The following is a 21687-nucleotide window of genomic DNA, read 5'->3' on the forward strand; positions in this document are numbered from 1 at the left end:
TTAAGCTCATTCCTGTCTAGAGGAAACAGTTAAAATATTGAAGAAATGTAATTTGTGGCTTTTTAAGAATGCGTAAGTGTCTTTGTTTAAATGCTTAAATGTTATTAGGGGATTATTGGGGCGTTCATAGCATCAGATATGTCTTTATAGCAATATTTATACAGTGTGTAGATGAGTCATGAAGCGCATTACAACAATGCACTGTAGCGTCTCGGATGATTTCAGACGAAATGTTTGTTTACATTTGCGAGCATGACTCCATCTGTTTCGTCTGTGGCGGAAATTTTCATGAGCTCTATCACTGCGCTCTTTCCATATTGTGACATTTTCATTTTGGGATGAACTATTCCTAACATTGCTGTCTAAAGGTTGGTTGCAAATCAAAAGACATCACGTCACGAAGGAATCGAGAGGAATATTTGTTTCTCCTTAACTGGGCATAGCTGTGCATTCAGACAGTCGTGGGGTGAATTTTACTGAGTCACAGTGATTACACGCACATGGCGCACCCGGTCTGACGGAAGACACTTCCAAAACAGATCAGCAGTACGCCCTAAACTGAGCCCAACCCCACAAACCCACTGTACAAATACCCCGTCAGTGTTGCTAAATATAGCCGTGATCAATGTCAGCCTCACTTTATGTCTGACTTCTGAACTCAGCTCAGACTTGTGGATGATTATCTCATTCGCTCCTCGCATATTCACAGCCCTGGGGTCCATGTTTTGATCAGATAGACAGGATGTTTAAGAGGCACGTATGGCTTTTTAATCATCCTATTTCGCACTCAGTCTTTCGGGTGCGGCAAGGTAATTCCAGTTCAGTGTCCAGTAGCTTTTGATTTTCATACTCAACTGATGAACTAGTTTTGATCCATGTAGAACAACTCTGTCCACATTAATCAGTACAAATGTTAACTGAGCAGGCACACCAGAGACAACACGTTCTCATTCCCAACTCCTCAGATACGCTTGCCAAGGACCCTTTGTAGGGCACAAAGTACCCCTTTAATGACATTTTTTGACGTGCAGGGTACGCCAAGAGAAACTTTAATCACACTTTAGATAAGGGTACAATTCTTACTGTTAACTAACTACCGGTATATATGACTTTTGCCTCAATAAACTCCTAATTACTGCTTATTAATAGTTAGTAAGGTTGTTAAGTTTAGGTATTGGTCAGGATTAAGGGATGTAGAATATGGTTATGCAAAATAAGGCATTAATATGTGCTTCATAAGTACTATACTTAAGAGCCACAATCCTAGTAATATGCATGCTAATAAGCAACTTTAGTGAGAATTGGACCCCAAACTAAAGGGTTATCGAAACGTTTAGTGCCAATATACAGACGCGATGAGCATGAACATTTTACTGTAACGATACAATTATATAATGGGGTATAATTTTGACATTATGATATGTTGGGGTACGATTTTGAACTTTAACAGCCACAATCATTTTATTTACATTACACTATTTAGATATGTTTGAGCACGTAACCCAACCCCTTACCCCACAGTATATAACAGGCAGATACAAATACAGTCAAAATTAATTCAAAAATACATATATTTAAAGTCAAATCATAGGCCAAACTATGATTTGTGTTAGGAACTTCAAAGCAATCACCGTCTCCAGATCCTCTGCAAACATTCAAACATTTCTGCCAGAAGAAATGAGCTTTGACTGTCAAATGGCACTGGCTCTTGTGTGTCTCGTGACCGCCATGCTAAAGTTCCTGTGTATCTTTTGAATGAGATATGACTGCATGCGTTCACAGAGCGGAATCATTTTCAACAATTAAAACATTAAGTTTCACTCTGTTTCGATATCGAATAGCTTGAGAAGACTTGGAATGCAATTTTTGCAATTGCTATTTTTTGGTCAGTTTTTGCAATAAACACCTGTGACTGTACTTTTATTTGCTTGTTACAACTTTCATATTGTTGAGAAGTAGGTTTATGGTGTGGTTTGGGTTTAAGTGCACTCCAAAATATAAGTATAAATATTTATAAAATCATTTCCACTTTTATAAATGCATGCAAAGAATTAAATGTCCTGATCTGAACAACTGAAAAATGACACTAAAGGGTTAGGAGAAAGAGTCCATATGTGATGAGCTGGGAGTGAGAATGTGTTGCCAGAAGGTTGAGAAGGTCAATATTAATATTTTGCCAGTATTTCCCATCGTTCAGTAATAACAGGCTTGAACCTGCATGAACATCTGCCAAGTGAAGCTTTCATTAATGGCATTGAAGAAACGGTTTGTAAGCTTAACAGGTGAAAATGTTTCAAGTGTTGCCAAGCGAACAGGTTTAGTGTCAGTGATTGTTAACAGCTCACCGTAACGCCACTTTGATTCCATTAACTTATACATATGCACGTATGCCACATCTGGATTATGTGATGAAGCTCTTTTATCCTTTTTTTATTTGGAATAAAGGAAAGCTTGATTGGTATGTTTTATTCCGCTTGTCAGATGGATACATTTTCCATGATAATGTAATATTTATTTATAGACCAGTATAAAGCTGGACACCCTTGTGTACTTTACACAGCAAAACTGTTGAATCAAAAACAATAGTAACATTTAATCTTATGAAGCTAATGTAGTTTAATTCAAGATGCACTAATGTTTTAAAAACATATTTTTTACACATATGTTGGTTTAAGTTTGGCAAGGTAAGATCACATGACCTATACTAATTGTATATCTCTAAACTGTACAGTGTCTGACATTTGTGAATACTTTAATCGTGGCTGACAAAGAAATTTTTCAATATTTGGCCATTTGTGCTTGAAAATGTCAGATTAAAAAAAAATTTTTTTTTTTGAAAAGGTTCAAAAGTAAAAAAAGAAAAGAAAAGATGGTGTAGTTAGGATATCAACCAGCAGGGGATAACTGGAAAATGCTAAGCAGACAATCATTGGGTTATTACTGTTTCATGAGAATCCCTGAGTCATTACTACAGAGACGGGAACTTCTTTTTTGGCATGATGCTGCATCAATGTTTCAGGGACAGTTTCTTTCAGTTTGTCATTGAACGTGATTATTTGCTGGTAAGTGTACTTATGTGTTCCTTCCCCCCCCAGGAAAAGCATACATGTTACTGTATATAAACACCTTTGGACACAGCTGTCATTTCCCAGAAAGTGATTGCATCATTCTCAAGAGTTTGGGGCCAGTCCTAAGTATGCCCGAAAGTCTTTTTTTAAACAAACATGGCTGCATCAACGGCAACAGCTCAGAATCAGATGGTGTGCATGAGTAGGTCTTTTTTTATGCAAATGTTTGTGAATATTACACAGAAGCCATCATCTGTCAAGCAATCTTAAGAGTCATGAGGCAGTAGTGTTGAGCAGCGTGCATTATGCTCTTGAATCAGACTTCCCAGTTCTCCAGATGCTTTGAATGAATCGAGAACCTTTTTATATTGCATTCCACTTACTCTAAGGTAATTTGTAAGCGCTTTGTCCTTTGGCATTGGGAAATGGCTACATAATACTAAGCCTCGCCATTTGCCAGAGGCATATAAACGAGAGCATTTTTAACATTCCACGTATTTGAACATTTATACTTAGAAGCAAGCATTCCCATAAGCATGTCCAAGCACGTGTGGGAAGATGTCCAAACAATTGGTGTAGGTACATGCACTGTATATTCCTTTCAAATGTAAGATTGCCTGATTGCATAGTGTTCAGTGCATTTGTGGTTAGTCTTGTTGCTGGCATAAACATACAGATTTCTTTAATATATATATATATATATATATATATATATATATATGTGTGAAAACATACAATTTCAGGTCTCAGTTTGGTTAACTTTAAAGAAGAGATCCAGTCAAAGTGCCTTTGAGCCATTCGCATGTATATCTCTCAGACCCTTGAAATGAACCAAGAAACCAAAATGGACTAAAAGTCTGAGTCCACTTTCAAGGTCATGGGCAAAGTGATTGCAAAGATAACTGGCTTTATTTCCCTCATGTCATTCCTGGGTCTGAGTTTGGTTCTTTTTAAGAGGACTTAAGTGTGGCAATTCCTTCAAAATCACCTTAAATGAACCAGAGAAGGACAGTGCACTTAAAGTTACTGGGCATTTGTCTCATTAGCAGCTCTAGTTCACATTCTTTCCCACACATTTTACATAAAGCAGCTTAAAATTTATAGACTTTGCCCATCCTTGGCTTTCCATCTCAGTTTTTCTGACTCACTGTATACCACCGTGAAGCATACATTGCGATTCACATGTTTTAGCTCCATTAAATGATGGAGCCTTGGTTGAGCTGAGCTCTTTCTTTGTGGTCCTCTTAAAACAAACAAACCAAGTGATTGAAAAAACAGTATACTTTTCACCGGCATAACCATAACTGCTCCTTAAAGCCCCACTTGAGCTTTATGTTATAGTTTAGTTACCTGCACCCTATAATGTTTTCAACAGTGTTTCCTGGAAGGATATTCGTAGAAGCCAAAGCCATGGATTTTCAAGATGACATGTAAATAATGCCATGGTGACAAAGGCTGACTTTCCTCTATAGAGATTATATGACTTCCTTCACTGCAACCATTTGTTTGATTATGTTAAAGTCATTTATGTTGAGGTTAGAAACACAACGTTAGGTTAAAAGGCAGTTCTTGTGAAAGCAAGTGAGGATATTATTCACAAACTGACCACAAATCCCATTAGTTTATTAATCTCAGGAAGCACTCCATTACGCACTGCCAATATGTTGTATTTGAAAAAGTAAAACTATTTCATAACTGCATTCTAGGTCACAAACCAATATTTCTTAAAAAAAGTTATTTTTCAGGTTAAAGGTACAGTACACTGTAATCTTTTTGTTCAAAATGTACCAAATTTATATAATGAGCGAGTGACATGAATCCATTATCCAAAACATGTTTTTTGTCTTATCCTGAATCACTACAGTACGCCTATAATAAGTGTTTATATTCAGACTGTTTTAGACCAGGCGGGACGTCAACCACTGCGGATTGGCCCATGCCTGCGTGACTCGTCATAGACATTAACAGAGAGAAGTAGCTCTGGCAACTATGTTCTTCCGCAAGACGCATGCAGGTCTGTTTATTAACCGCTAGAGCGCCACAAGTTACATAGTGTACATACAGTACAGGCTCTGTAACATGCTGTCAATTACCAGATACAATTATTTTGACTCATCTCACCCTCATTTTGTTACAAACCTGTATGAATTTCTTTCCTCCACTGAATACAAAAAGTAATTTTAAAAAGTATATTATGGTTCTTTGCGTTATTATGAAGATGAACGGCTGGGGCTGTCAAGATACAAAAAAAAAAAAAATCCATTAAAGTATCATAAAAGTCATCCATACAATTAAGTCTTCTGAATTCTATTGATTTCAAACTCATGCAGCACCTCTAATGGTGCCATGTATTATGTGAAAGCAACAGATTTACAATGTGTATTAGTAAAAACTAAAACTATAAAACTACTAAAAACTATCCATCCATCCATCCATCCATCCATCCATCCATCTATCCATCTATCTATCCATCTATCTATATCATCCAAGTGGATGCTGGTGGTGGTTGAGGAGAGGTCCCCTGATATGATTATAAACCGCTTTGGGTGTACAGTACATATGAAAGCGCTATATAAATGCCTCATTCTATTCTATTATATATATATATGCTTAAGACTTCAGAAGTCTTGAATCAATGCTTTAAATTTCTATCTCTCCAGGCCTTTTGCTCAACTCCCCCAATGTCTCTGATCCAAAGCCACCACTAACACGAAACTCCATTAATCATCTTCTCCCTCATGACTTATCTAAAAAAAATACCACGGCCTTGCAAATTGCACACATGCGGAGACCACTCTGGCTCAGTTTCACTCAGTGTGAACTTGCAGCCATGAGAGAACTCAGTGTGCCGGGCTTGGGAATTGTCCTAAAGAATGATGATGAGGATAGATACAGTGAGGAAGTGGAGGGGAATCTGAGAGGACTGAGACAATTGGACCAGGCCTTGACTGTTGTCTCTACAACGGCACACAAGCTCATCTCCCTCATCCACCTCCTCCGCCGCTCGTGCAAGCTAGCCCGCGCTTTTCATCATCCTCTCTGGCTCTTCTCTCGGCTTTACCTTCACCTATATGCTCGAGGCATACAAGGACGACAACAATTTAACATGTTCAGTGCCAACAGTATAACAGTTTAACCGCTAAATCATAGGGCTGTTAGCAGAAAATGTGGAGAGTGTTTCAAAAAGAATAAAAATTTGTAACATGAGTCAAGACTCATTTTAGATTGAGAAAATCTAAAAAAGTCAAGATTTTCTAGAACTGCTGGTATAGAATGGCATCACTGTCTTGTGTACATGCCCTGTGCGAACAATAGCGATACGTTTCCAACTAAAAACTCATCATACTTTTAAGTTGGAAACTCTGATTTTTAATAAAGCTTCGTGATTATAGTGATGTCGTACTGTAAACCCACTTTGAAAAAAAAAAATGGTCGCGGGCCCGACCATTTGAAACGTGACTTGAATCTGACGAATCTGATTGGACAATGACAGATAATATGTCTAGAACACTGAAAACTACTTCTGCTGTGATAGAATTTGTAAAAAAAAAAAAAAAAAATCCTCTTTCTCCCAGTTGGTAGTGCGTCGCCCAAATCGCCCCATCCGTCCCTGGTATATGACGCATGTATTGCAATGTGTGGCACACAAACAAGGGCATATTTGTGACCCTGGATAAGAAAAACCAGTCACAAGGGTAAATTTTCTGAAATTGAGATTTATACATCATCTGAAAGCTGAATAAATAAGATTTCCATTGATGTATGCCGAGATACAACTATTTGAAAATCTAGAGCCTGAAGGCCTGTTCACACCGGAACGAATTTTGCGCGCGATATTCGCCGACGTTTAACGCCTCGTGACTAAAGGGCGCCAATGTGAGTGTGCACACCGACGCGTAAAACGCCACGCGTAAAAGCGTCATTTTTTTTAAAACGCCTTGGGTTCGTTTTTTTGGTTTGACGCACCGCGTCAAAAACTATCCGACCAATGAGATTGCCGCTTTTGCTCACGTGTCTGGAGCTTCTGAAGTTACAGTAAAACACAACTTGGGGGCGCTCAAACACAAAACGGTCTTGTCTTGCCGAGCGTAACGCGAAGAAGATATACGCCAAGTATAGCGTCACTGCCGGGAAGAAATAAGACGAGGAAGATGCAAGACAAGATGAATGTAGAGCTGTTGGTCTCGTTGGTGTCGGAACATAAAGACCTATATGACAAACGTGCCAGCGACTACGCGGGGTATTTCTGTTTTACATTAAGCGCCATCTAATGTCAGGGAATGAATTTGCATGTTCACTCGGCTCATCGTCAACGAAAATCTCTTGGGTGTGAACACAAAAAACGCGTTGAAAAACGCTGACGAATAATGCGCGCCGATATTCGTCCCGGTGTGTACGGCCCTTAAGGGTACAAAAAAATCTAAACATTGAGAAAATCTTCAAAGTTGTCAATTTATGTTTGCGATTTTGCTGCATCCACTCACAAATATATATATTTTTTAGATATTTAAAGTAAGATTTTACTAAATATCTTCATGGAACTTGATCTTTACTTAATATTCAAATGATTTTTGGCATAAAAGAAAAATGTACAATTTTGACCCATACAATGTATTTTTTGCCATTGCCACAAATATACCCGTGCGACTCGTGACTGGTTTTGGGGTCACATTTAAGGATTTCCTTCAGTGTATAGGATCCTCGTCTCACTGCATGAGAGGGAGAAAGGGACATGTGAGAGGTGTCGTGTTTTACACCGAAGACTTGTGAGCGCAGGTCACGCAAGGCTGTAACAGAAACGAGAATGTGTCGGTGTAAGAGGAAACTAGGTTTCTGCACTGGAATATGATTACGTTACCAATAGCTGAGCACACTTCTCCCATTGACATCTTAATATCCTTCCCAGAACCGTGAAAAAAAACGCAACAAAAACATTAATATCCTTTGAGCCCTCCACTTTGTCTTCACTTTCAAAGCAGGTGTTTCTTCAGTTTTCCAGAGTTTTAATATTGGCTATTTCAAACGGCTTACAGACATTGACTTACTTTTTTCTTTTTTTTTCTCAACAGTCACAAATGAAATGATGGAGAAAACAGTTGTGCGATCGCTCTACCTCTTCCTCCTTTTTAGGAACTAACGCTTCCCTTTTTAACACACAGGATCAAGCCGTTCCTTTCGTCCCACCCGCAGGAGATTTCCTTTGACACCACACACATGCACACGGACTCGCTCTCTCCCTCTCTTAGATTTCTTCGGGATGTTCGGCTCATGGTTTTCCCTAATAGTCTTCTGGAGGTTAATCTCCCCACCCACCTGTGGTCTCTGACAGGAACTCGCACTGTGATTCTGTGGCCCGTCTTGAGGATCTTACACTTAATTACAGTGTGGAACTTCTTACTGACTTACTGTCAGGAGAGACAATTAAAACAGCTGGAAATGAATGAGGTTTGGACCAGCAGAGCTGCAGGAACATGCGTGGTCAAACTGTGAATCCAATCCTGGAAGCAAATTAATGTTAGCCTACTATCAATCAGCCATTCAATAGAGTTCATCATTGACGAGTTTCCTGGAGCACAACAATGGCTGTTTTTATACAAGCATGATTACATCCTGAGGCACAACAGATCTCATACTTTTTGAAATGTCTTTTTTGATTCATCCTCCCACATCCAGTCTGGGAACAGTCCTTGGCTACAGGTTGTTATGTTGCACTAAATATAAGGGTGGTTCCAAAACAAATGGGTCACCCACATCACCGGTCATAGAATAAAACGTTGAAATGGAGTGAAATTACATTTGGGAGCGAATCATTTCTAGGATGTTGTTAAAAGGATTTGAACTTTTTCTTTTTTTTTTCAAACAAGAAAAACGTTTGCCAGGATGTTGTTGCTATTGGGCTGCTGAGATTTTTGAGTTGAAGGGATTTTTAGCATTTTGCTATGTGGTTACTTTATTACTATATAATATTCAGGTCCCTAGAAAATGAACTTATCAGTAATGAAGTAAATAGAGAGGTTCTATTTTAATTTATTCATTAATGTATCAATTAATTTACGAATGTATTAATAAAGATAATTATTTAATATATTTCTTTATTTTTACATGTATTTATTAATGTAATTATACACTGATGTATGTATTTATTCACTTATTTACATATTTATCCCAATGGAAAAGGAAATATCAGTGGGAAATAATAAATGAATAAATATAGAAATACAGATTTACTGACTCACAAAAAAAGACTTTTACTCAGAGTCCCATATGGATCACTTTCATACTTGTATGTAAGGTGCTGTACAAATACCTATTATTAGTATTATTATTAAATTGATATCTATCATTTATTTTGTGTAGTAAACATGCTTTTAATGTATTATTAACCCTTCTTTGTTTAATTGTTTATTCAGTTATTTATTATTTTTTTGTCATATTTCTCTGTTAGAAAAACAACAAACTTAAGGTTTTATTCATGCGTGTAACACAAGCATGTGTGATCTGTTAAATACTGAATTAATACTTGTGATTAGGGTTTGTTCAGTACAGTATATGACCAAAAGCAATAGTAAACTTGTTTTTAGCAAACACCACCAATAAGTCTGAAAAGTAGCTACACATTTAAGAGCTTTCACAAGTCCAACGAACAATGAACTTCTTCCAATTTTCGGTTTTATTTTTAACTTCTTTCGGTCTGTAGGGTTTCAAAAATAAGCCATGAGGATCTGGCCAAGAAAGCACACATTCGGCCGGCTAGGTAATATATGACCCAAGGGTGCTTGAGGGTCAAGGCTCTGGACAAATTTGTAACTGTGGCCAAATCTTAATTTCAAAGGGATAAAATGTAAAGCCAGTCTCACATCACTTTGCCATCTGGCAGCTTAGGATGACGGGAAGGGTCTTGGTTTTAGGGGCAGCCATTGTTCACCGGTTCACTATATGCTCACTCAAATAAAGACATTTTCTTCCACGTCAAAGCTTGTAGATGTACAATTGTTCCTTCTGAGGCTGCCAAACAGCGCTGCTTCAGAGAGATCTCTGTGGAGAAGAGTATTTCACTGAACAAAAGGTCTTCTTGATAAAAGTAATCCTGGAGGACTGTTATTGATTTCACTCGCTGCTTACCTCATTCCTACTGTTTACTTTGACATAAATGCCACCAAAGCTTCCTCTCAGATCATTAGAGCTAAAACTCCAGCATGTAAGAAATAGCAGATATGACGCATTTTGCCAGTAATGCCTCTATCCACTGAGAGGGTGGTCAGTAGTCATTTTGATCACGGTAGTTGTGCCCACAAATAGATGGAATTATTAAATGGAGTTTATTTGATTCCAATCATTTTTACTTGACATTTCAATAATAATTAGAGAAAGAACACAATGAACCGGGAGCTGTATGGGAGAAAATATGCCACAGTGGGCATTAAATGTCACGCTTCATCCGGATTAGATCGAGGCTGCGAAATTCCATTAAAAAAATTCCATTAAAACAGTCATTGGCACTAATGATGACAGGTGCCCTAAGTGACATATTTCAAAGTGTCTAACAGTGAGAAGGCCTCATTTATGCCATTTGACGTCATTGCCGTTTCCAATTCCGTCTCACGGAGCACATGAGCTTCATTTCAAGCTCTCAGCCTACACTAGTGAATAATGGAGAGAACGGTGCTCATCAACATGCTAATGATTAGGTGCCGAACCCCCCTTCCACATGTATGAAATCCCATTACACCAATCAATCAGTGCCTGGCAGGAATAGGTGTTAGAGACCACAGGACGGAAGTGAAGATTGTGACTACTGCTTCAAAAGCTTCTTCAAAAGGTTGGCTACATGCTGGATGCTGGGGCCGATAACAGGAACTGTGTCTTTTCATCGCCAAGGGTCATTTCCACCGGAGCGCTCACTTTTACCCTTTAATTCCAATTTTATTTGTGTCTTGCCACCTTTGGGGATAATAATGACCCTCTGTAAACGTGTGCTAAGTTATTGACTGTCACGGAAGTAGACGAATGACATTATTATGATGCTGATGCTTGCTCATGTTAAAGAAAAACAGCTATTTTATATGCAATTGTATATATTTGTAGTTTTTATATCGCTTGAACCCTTGCACCATTACAAAGACACTGTGTTATAATTCAAAATGACTTTTCAGAATAGGTGAAGTCAATTCCAAGGGCCTCATTTATAAAACATGCGTACGCACAGGTTTGATCTTAAAGTGTGCGTAAAATAAAATCCATGCCAACGTTCATATTTATAGAAACAGTCTTTGACTTTGATAGAAAAGTGATTATCGCCTCATCTGAGCAGACGTACACAGTTTTTCTTGTGGCAGAGAGTCAGAGAACTGCAGGTACAGTATATGAAAATCTAAGCAATTCTTGCAGCTTGCCGTTCTCAAATAAAGGTTTTTATATGTTAATGACATTAATTGGGCAACGTTTACAAAGCAGAGAACGGAAACCATTCAGCTGCGCACAATTCTCAAGATCATTTGCTATTTATAAATTTCACTTCTGGAAGAGAGGCGTACGCAAGTTTTTTGTACATACGTTCGTTCTCTAGATCACACGTACGCACATTTGAGAAAGTATCGTAAGATCAAATGTAGAACAGTTTCTACGCATCTATACTATTTTATAAATTAGGCCCCAAAAGTTGACTGCAGACTACTTTATCTATTCTTAAGAAAAAAAAGTAAGATGAAGTGAATAAGTTGTGCAACATACAGTATCATTCACACTATAGTAGGCCTATTCTTTGTACAGTATGTGTACCCTCTGCTAGATGAAGAAGTTTCTCTAATAATTTGTGACTGGTCATCATCTTTTTCTTTGCTTTAATGGTAAATAAAGGTAAAAATAATTAATAAATGTAAAAATTTTCACTGTTTCAGTAGTGTGAGCATCCGAATCAAAGAATCAATTATTTTTGGGCTCAACTCCCAGTGTGTTAACCTGGTAACCTGCTATTGTCCCTACAATAACATGATGAAGGGTCTCTTATCTCCTCTCGTTCATCTATTAGCGTCTGTGAACGCTTGAGCTATCCTGTTTCTTAGACAGCTGTTCCTGCTCCCACTCTGATGGGCAGCGTCAGGCCTTCAATCTTTCACAATCCATAAAGGTTTCCCTAGCACTATAAATCTGCCTGGACTTGACGTCTCTGTTTATACAGTAACCCAGAGACTCTGTGGTCAAGTTCATGTGAGGCAGAGGCCACCCTAACCCATCCACATCACCTCCTCAAAATCAAGTCCATCCACTAGGAGACGACTAGGAGATGATGTTCGGATTTAAGTCAATCCCACGTCTTCTTATTTCCTCGAAAAACCAACAAACATGTCATCAAGAAAACAAGACACTATCTTGGACGTTCACAGTCTAGTGGTTATCAGTCTTTTCACACAGTAGTCCATCTATTTTCCCCAGCCTTGTGTTTTGAATTCAGCTCAGTCAAACCCAAACAAAATTTGGCATTGCCACTCAGGGTTATGTTTATCATATCCCACGAATGTGTCTGAGGCTTGCATAATGCAATAAGCAACACTGATTGTTTACATGTCTATTGAGCGTGGCAAGAACACACCACATGCTAATTCTTAGTCTAAAATTGGCACTGCCATTGTTTTAGCTATTCATCAAGAACTATTTGTGGTGGGGTTGCCAAACAAACGGCCCGTTCTTAGATTTGATCTAGAATGTGCATTCTGTCACTGTCCTCCATGTGCGCCCTGATGAAAGCACAGAGGGTAAGGGTTATGTTTTGCTAATAGTTGAAGGAGTACTCCAAACATACCACCATCAGATGGCCGTTAAACATGCTCTAATCAGACTGTGTGGCACTTGAGCTTTTACTCTTCAAGGTTTATCTTTGCTCCAACTACCTTCATTTCCTTTCCTCATATTTCTCACTTGTCACACAGTGTTCTGTGTGCAATTGACATTGGTGCATTGTAAATTCCTTTCAATTTCTTTTGTACATGACAATATGTAGTACTTACTGTCATTTGTTTTTAACAATACCCCTAAATATGTGTATATTATGTAGTAATCTTATGGAAGGCCATTCCTGGCCTTCAAAATAATATTGAGAGCAAGTTTAAAAGAAGAAGCAAATGTAATATTGTGAGAAAGTCACAGTTGTGAGATGTAAAGTCAAAAGTCTGAGAAATAAATTCACAGTACTGAAAAATCCAGTCAACATTTTGAGAAATAGTTGCAGTTGTGAGAAATAAAGATATAAAGTCACAATTGACCCTTCGCAGGGAGTTTGATTGACAGGCGATCTGACCAATCATAATCCGCCATCCGCCGAATCCGCCATTTTTGTCCGACAAAGCAGTCAGTAGAGTTAGTAGATTAACGTTGGTGGATTTGAACTTGAGAAACGGAGTGTACTGACGTCTTTCCGCGGTTAAAAAAACATTCTCTTTTGCTTTAATTTTAATAAATTGATATAGACCGATATAGAAAGCGGCAATAATTTTTTGGCATATTAAAAAGAATCTTAACATTGACGAAGCATAGGTAACACATAGGCTATTCATTTTCATAAATACACACGGTAAAATAAAAAAATATATAAACTTACATGAAAACAATGCAATAATATGAAAGAAATGTTTAATAGATGTTTGATATTTGTTTGTGATGTTATATTTATTGTGCTTTGGTCGTTAATCGCCATTTGCTGAGATGGTCAGTTAAGCAGCAAGATCGCAGCACATCTCAATTCTCACAAAGATGCGTTCTATGTCCTCGCGTCCTTCCGAGTTCGTTCTTTCAAGGTCGTCTGGCAAGAACGGTCTACACGAGAACGCACGTCCGTTCTTTATGTTCTTGGAACTGAGAAACAGCCCTGGGGAACGCCATCAGCGTGAACGGTGACTGAGGCACGTGTAAACAGAAAAAAACAGACGGAAAAACAGAAACACTTCTTCATTCCTGATCGCACGCTCCTCAGCTACCAAGAAGTGGAACGTCTTTAAAAAATTGTGCAAACAAATGATACTGCGGTGGCTGTTGCTGACTATTTAAATCTAGTGGGTTTGGTGTCTCTTGTTGCAAATCCATGATGCTGGAAGTGACGATTCTCTCTGCCCAAAAAAGTGATCTGCAGTGCTTACGCGTCACATTTTAGTATCGGTTTAAAGGCTAGATTTATTCAACACGACGGCAGAACATGAAACAGTGTGCTACACACAAACAATACCCGACAATGAGTGATTCAAACAGAGGAACTTAAATAGACAGAGATAATGAACTAAATGATAACCAGCTGTGATAATTAATCCGTGTCCATAGAAACTAATGATTGGCGGGAAACTAAGACAAAGGAGTACACGTGACTGAAAATAACAAACTAAGGCTACGTTTACACGTGGACGGCAATTTTCATAAACGGACATTTCACCCTAGCCTGGCTCCACACGTACTTGCGCTCAATTTTCATTTTCCTTCAGTACTACGTCTGGGCTTGCGGTATATTCTTGAGTCGTCATACGTCAGACTCACGACCAAAAGTTAGCGATTGGTTATGGCAGATCCAGAGTGGCTCTGGGCAGATCCAATAATTTTAAACTTCAACAGAGGACCCGCCTTCAAGGAAGTTAACGCTTGTAAATGGAGAGTGGCCAGACTCTCTGTACAAATTAAATGTACGAGAGTCTGGTAGGACCAGGCTAATTTCACCCCTCTCCGTTTTCAAAAATAACATCGTGCACACCTGTCGCTGTCAGTTTTCAGAAAAGTGTTCGTTTACACGAACCCGTGTATATGCCGTCAAGAGCATGCCTAACCTGTAGGTGGCAGTGTAACGAGAAGCTCAAGCACACATTAGCCAATCAGAATCCCGCAAAATAGTCACATACTGTGACGTCGGCTGCCTAAAACTCAGTTTTTCTCAGTTTACATGCAAACGTGCAAACAAAGTTGTCCAAAATCTCCACTTAGGCTGGAGTTTTTAGAAAGAATAATTTTCAGAGTCGAATTCATGCGAATGCATGTAAACGAAGGGCGCAAACGAAGGGAAATGTATCCATTTTTCAAAATAACCATGTACGTGTAACCGGGGCCTAAAAGTCCATGAAAATGAAACTAAGACTAAAACAGCATCTAAACAGAACAGAAGTGTGACATCTAGATGGAGTTTGGCTTCAACTTGAGGGTATTGACATCACATCTCGACTTGGATTCAGAAAAATGAATTCCTTTGTGTTCCACCAAACTATAATCAAGATGAAAAATATACTTTATGAGACACTTTGCAGCCAAATAAAAGATGAGGATTGTTCTCCCAGACATTCCTTTATTTTCTGTTGGCTTCAGGCATCGCTACAGTTCACATCGTCTGTGATGAGGATTATGATATGCACCCCAGACACGGGGATGATGCGCTAACCGTATCCTTTTGGGCAATGAATGGCTTCACTTTGAAATGTGTAATTTATTAGAATCTTCATCTTATTTTGATTGGATGTAAAGGGAAATGTGAAATCTGTTGACAAGTTTTGGCTTGCAGAATGGCACTTCCAACACCTGCAGGGTTTATGCAAACATGCTCGACAACTTATCACAAATTTGTAAAAGCAAGATGTATTTTTCCAAGGCACATTATACATTTTTCACATTTGAACAAGATGAAATAAAAATTACCCCAGACCAAATGCCTTTTCACTGAAACGAAGAACTTTAATTCCAAGACACGTAGCAGAAGCCACAGTCGCATTCCCCACAATAAATATTAACCACAGTGAAGTCAAATATCAGACATTAGTCATGGAAGGAAAATTATTCGACTGACTTGTTGATCTTTGACTGGTTTGATAAGTTTGCATACGAATAGTCAATGTTCTTAAAGTGCACATGAGGTCTGTAAAATGGAAGGAACTTTAATTTAATTATTTGAAAACATTACATTCAGTTTGCACTTTTTTAACGTATATTATTAAAGTACTCTTTTTTTTTAAAGCATGCTAAAGTGTACTTTTTCATGAGAGTTACAGTATGTGATGCTCTCGTGCCTTCTGTCTGTTCATATATCCTGCATGATATTTATACAATAAAAATGCTTCTATTTACTTGTCCTTGGATTGCAATACCAGAGTTGCATGCAAAAAATGCAGAAATTTCTCATCAGACACAAAGATTTTAATCACTTTCTCAGCCATAAAATGCATTTGGTTTGTGTTGGAGAGGTCGTGCTCCGGATATCTGTATGAACTTATGTACATAACTGGGATTTCTATAACTTCCTAACTGTTCAGAATGAATTATGAATTAAAACTTCATAGATAAACAGATGCATACATAAATATGCGACTGATGTATAAATGCCTTTCTCAGCCTTGAAAGCGACACATCGTGTTAAGGGAGGAATCCAGTGCTTTGTGCCACTAAAAACTATCCTCTTTCTCAGCGATTCTCTGTGATGCTTTGGAAAAACGTTTAGACATTCTCATATGAGACATGGATTAGCAGATCTTTTCCCAGTGTTTTGGCAAGAGTTGAACAGACCTACTGACCTCTCTCTAATTTCCCATGATGCTTGTCTGTGGAGAAGCAATACTGCGCCAGGGTCAGGTGCTGACGTGCCTCTGTTGTTGAGTCTTTTTCTCAAAGCGGGGCCATTGCCAGCTACCTGATAGCAGTGTGCTGAGGGTGTGTGTCCGGGTATGCGTGCGTGCCAGTAGAAAATGACCCATCAGTCCTGTATTTGTAGAAGACATTAATGGATGGAAAGGAGAATTAAAGAGCATGCTGGATTACAGAGAGCGCATAAAACCGATTTATTATTCTACTGTAAATTATTAGCCTAGCTTTTTATGGAACATGGCTTTTATGGATTCAACTATTTCATTATTAGCTGGTTAAACGTCACATACTAAAGACAAGCTGCAAAAACAGCTGTATTTAGAGAAACATCTATATTTATACATTTATGAGAAACATGTGAATATTGAAATTAAATTATTGAATCACCCTTATGTTATTTCAATGTGACTTTCTTCAGTGGAACACAAAATAAGATATTTTCAAAAAAAACTCAAAAAAAAGGACATCAGTGGTCCCAAAATTATTTGGTCCCTAATATTGTTATTAGATACAGTTATACATATATATATATTTTTTTTATTCTCAGTGTTGGATGATTTGCATGGCAAAATTAAATATAGTTGAAGTGTTTGTTGAAATCACTTACACTAACTATGGTTATTTGAATATTATGTAAATACTATTATACCATTTATTAATATTTTGAATAAGATTTTATTTTTATAATTTCATTTCAAATTCAATTTTAGTAATTTTGTTGTGCTTTTGTCCTGTTTATAAGTTTTTGTTTTTCAAAAATAGTTTTATTCAGCTTTAGGCTAATTGATTTCTATTTAAAGAAAATCAAGTTTTAAATGTTGTTTATGTCAATGTGGTGATAATATGCTGTGTAAATGTGACAAATGTGTAAATTTCAACACTATTGCTGAGTATTTTCTCCTTAAAGGGGGGGTACAATGGTGTTTCATGTATTCAGAGTTGTTTACAGTGTTAAAGAGATGGATTCTCATGCTAATAATGGCCAAAGTTTGAAAAGTTATTTTGAACGAATAACAGAGAATTTCTGTGCTGAAAATCATACTTCCGGATTGCAACACGTTTCGGCTGTTTTTTTTCTATCGTAGATCTAATGACGTAGACCAGAGTGGAACTCCTTATATGAGCATTGCTCTCGGAAAAGCGCGTTCACACGCACGTCGACCAGAGGAGAGAAAGACCGCGCTCATCGACGCGCTACTACCGGAAATCATCATCAGCAGCGCTAAATAGGAATGGTTGATGTCAAGAATGTCTCCAAAAAAGTGTGTTTTGGGATGTGAGGGAAAGTTTACCTTGTTCAGCTTCCCAAAGAACCCAGTGTTACTGGAACAGTGGATGCAGTTTGTATTTCCGGGACAGCAAAGGAGTGTGGCAAGTGCGGTTTTGTGTTCTGGTCATTTCAGTGACGAATGTTTTATTAACAAGGTCGTCGCTGGATTTGCAAACCGGTTGCAATTAAAACCTGGCGCGGTCCCAGTGATAAAACACCCCATTCATGCAAGTACAACGGTATCACGCGCTCCCGCTTGACTCTATAGCTCCGCCCACGCCCAGAATCAAGGACCTCGGCTTTTTCCGGATAGAGTCGGAAAGCTGTATTTTTATTTTATAAATATGATGAAACTAAAGACTTTTTGGAGATATGAAGGACGCACTATTACTCTATAGGTACTCAAGATTAACATGAGATTGACTGAAACTAAGTATTTTACCCCCCCTTTAAAACTGCAGTGAACCAAAGACAGTCTCAAAAATGCAGTTCGAAATCGCTGGTGTTTCTGACGTCACACACTACCTTGTAACCAATCAGGTCAACGTGTGGGTGGACTTTTGAATATCATTAACTATGACTGCTCTGAAGCAAAGGAGCCAGGTCATCCTGGTACATTTTTCTGTTGATATGAAAAATCGGGTACATTAGCAATATAGCGGGTGAATTATATACATGATGTGTATTATGATGTTATGATAAACTATATGCCTTTCTCCACTGACGTATGATGTTCAAAGCATTTCTAAGGTTGCTGATTTTTAGAGGGTAGCGGTCAGACTCTGAGATGGCGAACGGGAACATGGTTTGTGTAACATTAGCAACACACTATTAGCTGTTTGATAAAAGGGTCAAGCCAAATGCTAATCATATCAATTACCGTTATGTGTCTGACGCTGCAGAGAGCGATACATAAAACGTATTATCATTCTAATACATCGACTTGTAGACGGTCCTGTATAATATGCTCTTTTTCTTCTTCTTCAGAATCAGTTTCTGGTTCAAACATATATGGCTGAATTAAACCAGCATTTCTACTTGCCATCGTGCAAAGTAAAGTTGACTGAGTGGATCCCTGAGCTGGTGTGAGTGAGTGGAGGCGGGATCATTTGCATATTTACAGGTGAAACTCGAAAAATGTTAATATCGTGCAAAAGTTAATTTATTTCAGTAATTCAACTTAAAAGGTGAAACTAATATATTATATAGCCTCATTACATGCAAAGTGAGATATTTCAAGCCTTTATCGGTTATAATTTTGATGATTATGGCTTACAGCTTATGAAAACCCCAAATTCAAAATCTCAGAAAAATTTAATATTACATGAAATCAATTAAAAAAAGGATTTTAAATACAGAAATGTTGGCCCTCTGAAAAGTATAATCATGCATATGTACTCACTTGGTTTGCGCCCCTTTTGCATGAATTACTGCCTCAATGCGGGGAAATTAATGAACTTTTGCACGATATTCAAATTTTTCGAGTTGCACCTGTATAATTCCAGGTATACTAAATGAATCAAGGGTGTTGAGTTACATTCAAGCTATTTTAAGCTACATATTCTTTTTTAAATATGTAATTTTAGTGATCAAAGATGAGTTTTAAGGGATACAGTTTAAGTTTTAGCAATAGCTACTTATCTAAAATTACTTTTAGTACTTACTTTAGTAGTTATTCAATCCCCCAGTTTTTTTAAACACTTATAATAGGCTTACCATAATGAACCAGGGTAAGACAAATCACATTTTAGAAGAAGGACCTTCTTCCAAACAATGATGTATTGAAATGTTTTAGGCTGCATAGAGTACCTTTAACTAAAACATTTTTTATTGTTTTAAAAAAACAACACTGCATTAGCAAACATGGCTAGCAAGTATAAATTAGCAGCCAGAGCTTCTGAAGGTTAAGGACCTCACTAACATTTATGCGGTAATAGTGCTTAAAAAGGTTTGCAAATAATGGCAAAATAATGATTTGTCTCTGTCCGTAGAGAATGTCTTCAGCTGTAGCATGTGACATTTTGCTGCATTGCACATGTCGAGGATCATTTTCTAGATTAATAAAAGATGGGATATGAGATAAGAAAGTCTGCAGTCATGTAGCCACGTGTCTCGGCTGAACTGACTTTATAGCGAAGTGTGCCTCATTATATCTACAGTGGAGCTGAGGGAAAGGTCTGTGCGTTCTCAGCAGATACACTCTAAAAATACGTAGTGACATTTTACTTCATTTGATGTTTAGTTCTGTATCTCTTGAGATTGAGTCATTGCTCTCGAAAAGAAGGAAAAGTGTGCTAATAGAAGGTCATATTGTGAGCACAGGCTTAACTTTTTATAATAGGCACTTTTCACAGCTGGGATGACGGGATGACGCATTTCCGCAATAAAATTAACATTGTAAATCTTGCAAGGTTATTTTCAAATTTCTGTATTTTTCAATGTAATTCACATTTGTAACATTATACTTTGTGTTTACCATGGCATTAAATTACAACCCCTCAAAAAAAAAAAAAAAACACTGTTGTGTCACAAAACTATTATTGTACCCGCTGTAAATTTGCAATTTCTCTCTCTATTTTTTCCGCATTAGAAAAGTCATGGAAATGCAATAATGTATTTTTATCTTTTGCCTTTAGAGCAAATGGGAATTTAAAAAAATATTTTTTCTATGGGCTCCCACTACAGAAGTGTACTCACCATACAATGACTTCTGAGAAGGCCGGAAATGTGAAAAGGATCCATGATGCTATATTAATGTTGTCCATGATGTGACATTTCTTCTTAGCTGACACTCTTCCCAATGTAGATTTAGATAAGAAAGCTATTTTAATAGACAGAGAGAGAAAAACACGGTCCATCATAATTTCCCCCAGATGTGGGATTCATTTGGGGAGAAGTTAAACTATATGATGGAAGACAGATAATGCTTGATGGGCTTTAACACCGAGTTATATAGCCATGGATTACCCCACTTAAACCATGGTCATTTGCCACCAGTGACAAGTTAAAGCTGTGACTGATGTTTGGTAACGTTAAAATGGCGTTAAAATTTCTGGAAGGGGTAACGTTAACGTTAAAATGGCGGTGGTTATTTTTCGTCAGCTGCCACTAGTTAGATCTAGCATTCTGCCCGCTTTAAATCAGACACAGAGATAAAGAAGTGCAGTAAGGTTACATTTAGCTATTTGTATTTGTTTGAATTATAACATTTTTAATGAGAGAGAGAGAGAGAGAGAGAGAGAGAGAGAGAGAGAGAGAGAGAGAGAGAGAGAGAGAGAGAGAGAGAGATGAATTAACGTTAACTTACCTGCATTCAGCGTTTCTCTACTAGCAACAAAACTGTGAGTTGAATCAAACTTGGTTTATGGTTTAATAATGACTTCCTTGGTGAGTATATAATGTAGCGATTCAGTAACGAAGTTAATTTATTAATAAAAGTCGCGGGACAGCGTTGACAGCAAGTTTGTGCTCCTGTTGCAGTCGCTGTGTGCGTGACGTCAATGAAAACAGTTGAAGGCATGAACATATTTTTTACATAAAGGTTTATAAATTAATGAATTATAAATACATTATAATTAAATTCTGAATTATAGCTACATTTTGAATAAATTATATTTCTAAAAATATAATAATGACCCCTGACTCATGTGAATTACATAATACGGACTGTGGGCTATAAAGTCAATTCAATTATTTACAAATCTGCCACAAAAAATGTAATCGGTGAATGATGTTTATTTAACTAGCTTAATA

The 21687-nt window shown here is 37.6% G+C and overlaps 1 long non-coding RNA gene across 1 annotated transcript in view; it reads right to left on the reverse strand.

Annotated features, from left to right (window-relative positions):
• LOC306993016 overlaps positions 1 to 21427 on the reverse strand; it is a 42956-nt gene extending 21529 nt beyond the window's left edge. The window contains exons 1-3 of the long non-coding RNA XR_013796389.1: positions 21242 to 21427; positions 20632 to 20755; positions 16595 to 16779 (exon numbers count right to left, since the gene is read on the reverse strand). This is a non-coding gene — a long non-coding RNA (uncharacterized lncRNA). The remainder of the gene's footprint in view (positions 1 to 16594; positions 16780 to 20631; positions 20756 to 21241) is intronic.
• Between the last annotated feature and the right edge of the window lie 260 nt (positions 21428 to 21687).

Source organism: Phoxinus phoxinus, assembly GCF_949152265.1.
Source record: "Phoxinus phoxinus genome assembly, chromosome: 24".
Classification (NCBI taxonomy): Eukaryota; Metazoa; Chordata; class Actinopteri; order Cypriniformes; family Leuciscidae; genus Phoxinus; species Phoxinus phoxinus.